Source organism: Condylostylus longicornis, unplaced genomic scaffold (genome assembly GCF_029603195.1).
Source record: "Condylostylus longicornis isolate FDR11 unplaced genomic scaffold, ASM2960319v2 ptg000235l, whole genome shotgun sequence".
Taxonomy (NCBI): domain Eukaryota; kingdom Metazoa; phylum Arthropoda; class Insecta; order Diptera; family Dolichopodidae; genus Condylostylus; species Condylostylus longicornis.
In genome coordinates, this window is record NW_026578202.1 from 114625 (window position 1) to 126151 (window position 11527).

Genomic DNA, 11527 nt, shown 5'->3' on the forward strand with positions numbered 1-11527 from the left:
CGGTAAAATTCGTAGCGGTAATTTCGCTTCATTCTGGGCGGCCCCAGAAAATTCATATACAATTTACATATTCGCATATATATATTCTATATTAGGTATTTTGACATTTAGATGCGGCAATCTAAATATCTAGGATGAACTACTTATCAACAGTTTTTTGAAATGAAGTAAAAATTTATTTTATGAGTGGTTAACATAATCCTCGATTTTAAGAGTTAATTGCGTGATTTAAGAAAAATAATTATATTTTTTAATAGCATGGAATTTACTGTTAGTTTTCTGCGTTTAGAAAAATTTTCCAAAGCTGGCGGTTTTGCAAATATTAATTGCCAAAAATTCAAATTTTACAAATTTCAAGAGGCAATAACTTGAGAGGGGGTGGAGGTGAGAAAAATTTTTCTTTTAATGAAATGAACTATTCATTAGTGTCTAGAGCTTTTAAAATTTTAGACTCCCACAACCTGGGGTCTTGAAGAAAAAACGACATTAAAAAATTTGAAAAAGGCTGATTTTAGATAAGGGTAAATTTTGATGGCTATTTTGCTTTTTTAAAGTTTAAATGTAGTATGGTGCGTTAAGAAGCGAGCCACTACATTTACAAAATTTTAAAAATGCTTATTGTTTCACTGCAACAATTAGTGCAAAAATGGTATTTTTAGGGTTTTGGCGAGGTACAACTTTTAAAGGGGGGAGACAGGTAAAAATTTTGTTTTACTAAGAATTTTGTACAATTTGTTTCTATTTATTTTATTTTTATTTCAATGCATGTGATGCCTTAGAGATTTCTCTCATAGCAAGGCCTTATAACAAAGTATGCTAAAATTATACGAAAAAAGAGTTTCAATACATTGCAAAATTTAAGTAATTCACGTTTTAATAAAGTAAGTCAGAATTAGTAGATAAAAATACAAAAAATATATTGCAAATATAATTCAAGAATTTAATAAACCATTTTATAAAAATTAATTTGTTAGGTGACGTAGTTATTTAAAATTGTTCTAAATTGTTATATAACTGGATTGCTCTGCATGATGATATTGAAGTGCAGTAATTTATTGTACTCATGAAATCCAGATGACTAAGATTTTTGCTTCTAGTGTTGTAGTTGTGTTTATTTTTTCTTTTTTCCAACGCCGTTGTAGTATGTCTTTGAAATGTTTCAATTTTGCAAATTAGTTATATTAAATTTCCTTTTTAGGTCTTTTAACATTAAAGTATTGTATGTTTTATGTATACATTCAGTTCCTTCCAACCAGTTGAGATTATATAGGTGTTTTATGGCCTTGTTCTGTATAACTTGCAGTTTTTCAATGTATTTAGAGGAAGCTGTTCTCCATATTTTGACACCGTAACTTGGGTGACTGTCAGAAAGTGCGTAGTATATAGTATTTTTGACACTAAAGGGTACACAATATGAAATTTTGCCAAATATTCCAGCTACCGAACTTAATTTTTTGCTCATGTAATTAATGTGAGTGTCCCACTTTAGTCTAGACTCTAGAGTCAATCTAGAATCCAAGGTACTTGTATTCAGTGACCTGTTTCAGTTTCTGAGATTTAATGTGTACTGTAGTTTCTGGAGGTGTTTGTCGAATTCGGTAAATTTGTATTTGATCGAATTGATGGTTAATTTCTATGACATCACATAGAAGATGTGTTCCACAAGGCAGATATCATCGACGAACACGTAGGCATCAGCATTATCATACAGTTGTAAGATGTCCTCTATGTTCAGTTTAAAGAGCAGTGGACCTAGTATACTTTCTTGTGGCACCCCGTGCGGACTCTAAACTACGGGCAGTCCTACGGAGTAGGACTCCATCCTATATACCGAAGCACGTAATAATGTAGGTGCTTCGGTATATAGGATGGAGTTCTGCTCATATAAAAAGTAATAAGTTTGCTTTCACTGTGAACAAAATGATATGGTATTAAATTTGTATCCATTGCGTAACATATTGGATTTTGTTTTGTTTTTTTCTATCGCTTTGTTTTATTTACCTAATTACATTTTAAGTGACATTATATGAGAATGTTTAAAAAGTTTTAAATTCACCTATTCTGTAAAAGGACTGAACGTAAATTGCTATACACATATGTATAATTTACACATCACATAAATTTTAGCATCATAATTTCATAAGCTGTTCGTTCATAGCCCAAAAACTATTGAAGCAACAAAGTTGACATTTTGAATAAAGGAATTTGATATTGTGGCCATAATTTTTAAAAAAACTCTTTTAGATTATATGGGCTTACATGATAACTGCCATACATGTAGAAAATAGGACCAGACATATAAAAAAAAAGAGGTTATATGAAACCATTTACTAATGCGGGTATTCTCTTTTTTTCCTTACGACCACTTTGCTTTTTAAAATTTGAAATATGATATGCCGCAGTAGAAGAAGCGAAAGACTACTCTCCTGCGTTAGCAAAACGTAAAAAATGCTTATGGTTTTCAAGCAGCAATAATAGTGACAATGTGCTATGTATTTTATACTGTGTTTAATACAGAGTCAAAAAAATTTGACACAAAAAAATTGGCGAAAACGTAGTGAATACTAAAACTTGCGACCATGTAGTAAGAAAAAAAAAATTTGCCTCTATTTAGCGAATATTGAAGTAATAATAACGCCTTTGCTACCTCTGGTAGCTACTTTTTTAACATAGAAGTTTTCATGACATCATGGAACGCCGCAATGAACATAATGATTTTACCATTCGGTGTGTCGCTGTTTGTTTTCCAAAAACTAAGTTCTTACTTAATTCTGGAACCACCACAATCCAACTTTTAATAAAAAAAACTTTATCGTTTGAAAAACCTTTTGAACCTACTGCAAAATACTTATTACTTAAGCATAGGCTAGTTTGAAGTTCCAAAGCGGTTTTGGCTACGAAAAGGTTTTTTTTTCACAAATACTCATTTTCGTTTGGTTACACGAAACATCAAAATGTCAGTTCGTGTTTATATTTTGTGTTGAAAGTAGGTACATAAAAATGAAATGGAATCGAAAAATTTATTACAGATTAAAAAATAATTATTATCAAAAAGTTAAACAAAAATATGAAATTTATGATTCTGTATCTAATAATATTGAATATTTAGAAAATAGAAACACAATTTGTGAAAAGAAATATCTTACATTCCAAGAATTTTATAATCAAAAGATTTTAATTAAATAGATGTACTTGAAATACATGTTTGAATACTGAAATTAACACGAACATTTTGCCTAAAAACCCAATAGATGACAATGTTTTCTCAATTAACAATTCTTCAGATTGAAGAAGAAAATCAATTTGATGATTCTAATATATGTTTATGTGAATATTTACGAAAGTGGGGTGTTGAAAATAATATAGCACATCAAAATAACAAATTATTGGTTACTTTAATCGACACAAAGAACGTTTGCCATATGATAGCAGAACATCACTTTGTTGGTTGGTGAAACACAATATTCGGACATCGGAAACCATTAGTAAATATCAGCTTGGGAGTTTGTTAAATTCGGCTAAGGATAAATTGAAGATACATGAAAGATGCGGTGTGTACAAAATCAATTGTAATAATTGCGATAAATTTTACATAGGACAAACGAAGAGACCCGTTACAACAAGACTTAAGGAACATTTAAGTGAAATAAAACGTGCAAGGAGAGTAGGATTTAACCGGATTTTCGATTCTATGGTTGCAAAACACATTTATGAAACGGATTACACAATCACGGAAGATAACTTAAGGGTATTAAAAGAGGTAAAAGGAAAACACAGGAGAGAAGTTCATGAAAGCATGCCGATATACAAATCAAATAAGGACGCCTACTAAACACGGACGAAGGTAACGCGGCTACTTGGCTCTTTAAATTAATTACTTGACCAGTTTTAAGGTTTAAACAGGTATAAGTTTAGTTCGTAAATAATAAAAAAAAAAAAAAAATAATAAATAATCAAATTCTAGATTAAGTCAGGTAGATTATATTAAGTCAGGTATAATATTCCTAATTTTAATAGATTTCAATTTTTATTGTTTGTTGCTATAAAGTTGTTATAAAGTGCGTATGTAGCGCACGAAATATATTAGCGAAAAATAAAAGTATTTTATTCCAAATAAAATGAAGTTTTCTTTTCACACCAATAAAAAAAAAATCGCTTTGTGTTCCTAACATTATTAATGTTGCGCCTATGGGAGAAGAACATTACTGGTACTATGGTATTATTCACAACTTAAAAAAATTTTTGGAGAAATAAAAGGATTCCAAATTTTATAAGTTTGATATTAAACGTGAATGAAACCATTTAGGAGCTCGAACATTGAATTTTGGCCCACACTATTTGAAATAAGTGAAAAAGAAGATGTTGATCACATGGTTGCATAACTTTTTTTTTTGGAAAAAAAACCTCCTCTTAAAAAAATTTTTTTTACCTAATTGATAAACTTAAAGTCATTTTGTAAAATGAAATTCAAAACAATAATACTGCAACGCAAATAAAAATAAAATTTTAGTTTGTGATACAGAAGTACGAAATTTCATTAAAGGTAGGTAACTTAATTTCATTGCAGCGTATATTTATATCAAAAGGAAATTCTTGGTTTAAGGTACCGTGAATTTGAATTCAGCTTATGGATGCATCAAGTGCTCAACTGTTGGAAAATATGATAGAAATGAAAGAAACATGAGCTTCTTTAAAATAAATTGTCCTCCTAAAGCTGATACAAATTCTCTTTCAATGACTGGCATAAATCATCACAAAGAAATTTCACCTTTAACAAATCTACCTATTGATATGATTGATGATGGTACCTGATTCTCTATATCTTTTTGCCTTAGGTAAATGTTGTTATTTCTTGTTTTATAATATTAAATTTTGTACAATATTTTGTTTAATCTTATTTTGTATAACATAATACCACATTATTAAGTATATTGTACAATTATATAAATTAAATTAAATACAATTCTACAGTGTTACAAATTATTATTTATGTATTTCATAGTGTTACGGTTTCAAAATCATTTAATTTTTGTTTTTTATAATTCTATAATTTTATACTTTTTTTCTTATAATAAATAATATTATACATTTTATAATCTTATTGTTTAGTTTCAATCTTATAAATTTTATGCCATATGTATGTGTACTTATAATTGAATTATTTTTGTCTTTGACTCATGATTTTAGGCATAATGAGGAAATGTTTGTATGGCTGTATAATACACATATTTATATTATAAAGGTAGTTACAATTTTCGAACTAAATTTTTTGCAAAAGATATTGAAAAAATATCAAATTTACTTGAAAGAATTCATTTTTATAAACCAAAAGAAATATGTTGTGCATTTCGCAAACTAAATTTTTTGAAAATATGGAAAGGTACTGTACTAAGTAGCTTTAAAAAAAAATCTTTCACCTGAAATATACCAGCACTTTTAAATTTTTGTATGGGCAGTGAAGATAGTTTCATCTAGAGAACATATTAAATTTAAGAAGGTTGCACAAGAACATTTTTCAGATTAAACCTTTATTCACATATATGCAGAAGGTGGTATTAATATGAATGTTCACAATTTGTGCCATATTGCCGCTGATGTTAGCAGATTTGGTATAATACTTGGAATTTTTAGGCAGAATTAAAATCTTTTGAGATCAAGAATTAAACCTCTAGAACAAATTACTTAACGATCAATAGAACTATCAGGAATTAATGGAAAAACAAAGTTCATCAATATAATAAGAAAATAGTTCCAAAAAAAATAAAGAAAAACCAGCATCCATTACTGTAATGTTGTAAAATCTTGAATAGAATAAACTCAAAATCTATTAAGTCTATTTCGTCAAGCGAATTTGAAAATAAATTGTTTCTAACCAAATCTAATAGAATTGTTTACATGATAAACTCTTTCCTTTCCTTTTTCCGAAAAATGATTTTTCAAAATTTTTATTTCAAAGTTATTTCTTTTTTGCAATGTAAAAATAAACTAATTTGTTAACTTAATGTTTTACATTTTATATAAATTTTAAAATAAATTTTCTTTTAATTTATTAGGTACTCATTTATTATTATTATTATTAGTATCAATTTACAAATATACATATAAAGTCTTAAGATTAATACAATACAACTATTTATTGTCAAAGTTATTGTTACAAATTGATGATAAACTATACAGTAGTGTAAAAAAACACTAGTGATGTATAACTAGTGTTATCACCTAAAAGTTAACACTTTTTCAAAAATTTTTTGAAAAAAAGTGCTTATTAGTTTCACTCTGTCCGTCCGTCCGTCCGTGTGTCTGTTTACAAAACTTCTACATTCTTAAAGATAGAAAGCTGAAATTTAATACGTACATAGATATTTACTAGAAACTTATTTTCGTAGAACAAAATTTTTACCTTTCCCTTTAGAAGTTTTGTAAGAAGAAGTTTTTTCTCCCCCTTTAGAAGTTATACCCCCTCAAAGCACTAAAAATAGCCTATTTTAACTATTTCTTGCAATGAAACCATAAGCATTTTTGAAATTTTGCAAACGCAGAAAGGCAGTGGCTTGCTTCTCCTACTGCGGTATACTATAGTTAAACTTTAGAAAACCAAAATGGCCGTTGAAATTTACCGTAATCTAAAGTCCTTTTTTTCCAAAATTTTGATGTCGTTTTTCTTCTAGACCCCAACCTGTAGAAGTTTAAAATTTTAGGAGCAATTATACACTAAGAAATGCTTCATTTCGTTAGAAGAAAATTTTTTCCCATCTCCACCCCCTCTCAAGTTATGGCCTCTTGAAATTTGTAAAATTTGAATTTTTGACACCTTATATTTCCGAAACCGCAAACTTTTTCAAATTTCTATAAACGCAAAAAGCTAACGGTAAATTCCATGAGATTAAAAAATATAATTATTTTTCTTAACTCACACAATTAACCCTTAAAATCGAGCATTATGTTAACCCCCCTTCATATTAATTTTTGCTTTATTTCGAAGACTGCATGTATGCATCATCCGAAATATATGCAATCCTAGAAATAGCTTTGAATATGAATGAAAATAATTCTAATAGTGTGATAGGTGTACATAGTGTAGTTAAAAGCAGAATTTTCACTTGTAGAAGGGAAAAGTGCTACAATACAAACCATTGGTTTGACCCAACTTTATTCAAAATTACATTTACATTTATTCACTTAAAATAAATTTTAATTGTTTTTTTTTTTTTTCTTTGAATTTAATTAATTTATTATTTTAAAGTTTTCTAATTGTGCAAGTACAAAAAGGGTAAACCGAGCAACAGATATAATCTAGTATTATTTTAGACACCTTATTTTTATAAAATTGTTTATAACTACAATTGAAATATTTTTTTGTTATGTAATCTTTGTCAATAACGAACTTTGGTATTTGTAACACAGAGGGATTTACCTTATCAAAAAAATCTGAGCAAATTATCCATTTAAAGTCATTTATTTCATTTATAGTAAAGTCTTCTTTATTCTACCTTCGTTAATAATGAAGTACACATTTACATATAAAAAATTTTCATGATTTTTCATACCTTTCGAACATTAAGAAAAAATGTACGTAAATGAAATACGTATAGTAACTTGGAATGCTAATGGTGTTCTTAATAAGACACAAAAATGAAACGAGAAGCATAAGTACTCGTTTGATGTCGGAAACTCATTTGATATAATATAATACGGGCCTTAAAATAAAGGGTTATGATTGCTATAAAGTGATACATCCCAGTAATCAGCCGAGAGGAGGTAGCGCAATACTAATAAAAGAAAGTATAGAACATAATGAAGAATTCAAGATAGAAACAGTTGAAATTCAGCTTATTTTGATAAAAATTAGATCGCCTAAACAGGATTTTAGTGTTGGTTCTGTATACTGTCCACCAAAATGCAGCATTAAGGAAAATACTTTTAAAGATCTCCTGTACAAACATGGACACAGATATCTAATACGAGGAGAATATAATGCCAAATTGATATTATACAGATTGGAGTTCTAGGATCACCTCATCTAGAGAAAGAGAGCTAAGGAAAGTTATTCAATAACAAGGTTGTTGCTGTCACTCCACTGGCGCTCCTATTCGCCTACTGACACTAACAAAATTCCTGAAGCTGTTGACTATTTTTATAGCCAAAAAAATATCAGAAAACTTTTCAAGCCTCGAAGATAATTATGATTTTAATTCGGATCATTCTGTTGTCCTATTAAAACTAAGTGAAAAAATAACTAAAACAGTATTTAAGCCCAGTTTGACAAATAGCACTACAGTAAATATTAATATGCAATCAAGAGAACAAGTAGATCTGGAGTTAAAAGTATATATTAAAACTAGTCGTGTGTGCTTGCATTGCAAGCCTTGCAAGTATGATGCCTGTAGTTTTGAAATTGTGTTCCATTCTGTGGCTGAGATATTTTAAGTTTACTTTATTTCTTCAAAAACACACCCATAATATACATATAGATATGTTTTTTCCTGATAAATAATAAGATAAAACTTAAAACTTAAAATAAAAAAGTTCTGAGAAATAATTACCCAAAAATACATAATTAAACAAATAATTAGTTCCTTTGAAATCTAATACCTTTTGAGTAATTTATTTTAAAACTTCACTTTGAGTTATGTCGCATAAAATCGTAAAATACCTTCTACAATAAACACTTTTAGCCATAAATTATTGTTAATTATAAACTACAATTCATGCACGTATGTATTTGGAGTTTATAATACATGCGAATAAAACGCGTGACTGTAGAATGAGTTAACACCAATACTAACGTATATAGGGTAATACGTATTGCATACGATTTCTATGCAAAAAGTCTCAGGTTCGAACCCTGCAAAATGCGATTTGCCAGATCAACTTTTTTTATTGATAATTTTATTTTTTTTTAAAATAAAATTAAAAAACCTTCACCCTTACCAAATCAATATCAGCGAGTTTCCGTTCTAAAACTTTTACCCTACTTGTAAAAAGTTTAATGCAATAGAATAACATTTTCTTATAAAATTTTACCCTAAAAATATATTGTCAAGGAGTTTAATGTAAACTTATGTTTTGCTTTCTAATACATGTTGCAACAGATCCCGAGAAGAATGCACAACTAAATTCATATGTACACACTTATTATAAAACAATGTAGATTTTATTAAAACAATTTTCTTAAGAAAGTTTTCATTTTTTGTTATAACTCACACTTCCAAAAATGAATTTATATACAATATTAATACTTCCAAAAGTAAGTAAAAAATTACCCCTACAGGATGTAAAACCATTTTGTAAAAAACGGTTACAAAACATCTTGGGAGGGGGTGAAGGGGGAGGGCGGGTGGAATTCTTGCTTTTTCTGGTACCCTAGAGGCAAAATTCTACCTAATGCCTTTTGTCCCATGTCTCTAGCCCTTCTAGAAGTACCCGTACTTTTTACCACCTGAGAAGTAGCTATATATATATAATGTAAAATATGATGGTTTTTGATGAGTTATACGATATATGAATAAAATGTAGAATTATTAAGGGAAATTCAAGGTACTGCGTAGCCTAGTGGTTAGCGTGGTAGTCTCATAGCCAGAAGGTTATTGGATCAATGCTTGCCTGGATTGTTGTATTTTTCTTTTTTTGGATTATTTTAAAAATTTTTTTTTTTATTTTGTTTAAATTTTGTGTTTTATTTTTTTTTAATATATAACTGATAAATGTTATATAAAAGTTTAAAGAAAATTTCCAAAAAAATATTCTTATAATAGTTTGGAAAAATTCGCAAAAATTTTAAGTACATAAATTTGTATGTAGTATGTATATTTTTTTTAAAGCTTACTGAGTAATTTTTTTAAGCTTTCTATATGAATTTAATAATATTCAAAACTGTAGAATAAATAGAAATAAATTTTAAACGCATAATTATTATATCATGGGGGTAAACTTACAAAAATTAATTTCTCAAATAAAGAAAAGGTTTAGTCAAAAACAAAATAATAATTTATGTATGTAAAAATATGTGCATGAATGTATATATGAATATATGTGTGTATGTATGTATATATGAATGGATTAGAATTGAAGATTTTAAAATTTTTCGTTCCAACATATGAACGTATGTACATATGAATGTATTAGAATCGAAAATTTTGAAATTTTGCTGTTGGAAAAATTATAAATAAAATTATAAATGCAAATATACATAATTATGAATAGATACCTGTTTTTTTTAAACTGTGGGTAAACATATAGGATTGAATTTTAAACATAAAGAAAAGGTTTAGTCAAAAACAAAATAATAATTTATGTATGTAAAAATATGTGTATGAATGTATATATGAATATATGTGTGTATGTATGTATATATGAATGTATTGGAATTTAGCATTTTTTACAGGTTTTCGCTCGAACAATAAAAATAAAATTTTAGGTAGATACATACGTACATAAATTGTGTATGTATATTTTTTTAAAGCTTGCTGACGAAACATAATATTCAAAACAATAACAAATGAAGCATTAATATTCAGTTGCCACAAAACATCTGATGTCTTTTATAAAATCTGACATTTATTTAAGTTTATTTCGATTTTTCGAAATTAAAATATATGTGAGATCATTGCATTTTCAAATATTATTTATTTCTCGGTTTGTGTTTCTAATAATAAAAATAACGTAAAACGTATCATTTATTTCTTGGTTTGTGTTTCTAATTATAAAAAGTATAAAAGAAAAACGTGCTTTTGTTATACAAAAATTTTTTCAGAAAATCTTAAAATAGAGCTATTTCGGGGCTAAAAAGTTCCAATGTCAGATTTTTCTGGTACCCTAGAGGCAAAATTCTACCTAATGCCTTTTGTCCCATGTCTCTAGCCCTTCTAGAAGTACCCGTACTTTTTACCACCTGAGAAGTAGCTATATATATATAATGTAAAATATGATGGTTTTTGATGAGTTATACGATATATGAATAAAATGTAGAATTATTAAGGGAAATTCAAGGTACTGCGTAGCCTAGTGGTTAGCGTGGTAGTCTCATAGCCAGAAGGTTATTGGATCAATGCTTGCCTGGATTGTTGTATTTTTCTTTTTTTGGATTATTTTAAAAATTTTTTTTTTTATTTTGTTTAAATTTTGTGTTTTATTTTTTTTTAATATATAACTGATAAATGTTATATAAAAGTTTAAAGAAAATTTCCAAAAAAATATTCTTATAATAGTTTGGAAAAATTCGCAAAAATTTTAAGTACATAAATATGTATGTAGTATGTATATTTTTTTTAAAGCTTACTGAGTAATTTTTTTAAGCTTTCTATATGAATTTAATAATATTCAAAACTGTAGAATAAATAGAAATAAATTTTAAACGCATAATTATTATATCATGGGGGTAAACTTACAAAAATTAATTTCTCAAATAAAGAAAAGGTTTAGTCAAAAACAAAATAATAATTTATGTATGTAAAAATATGTGCATGAATGTATATATGAATATATGTGTGTATGTATGTATATATGAATGGATTAGAATTGAAGATTT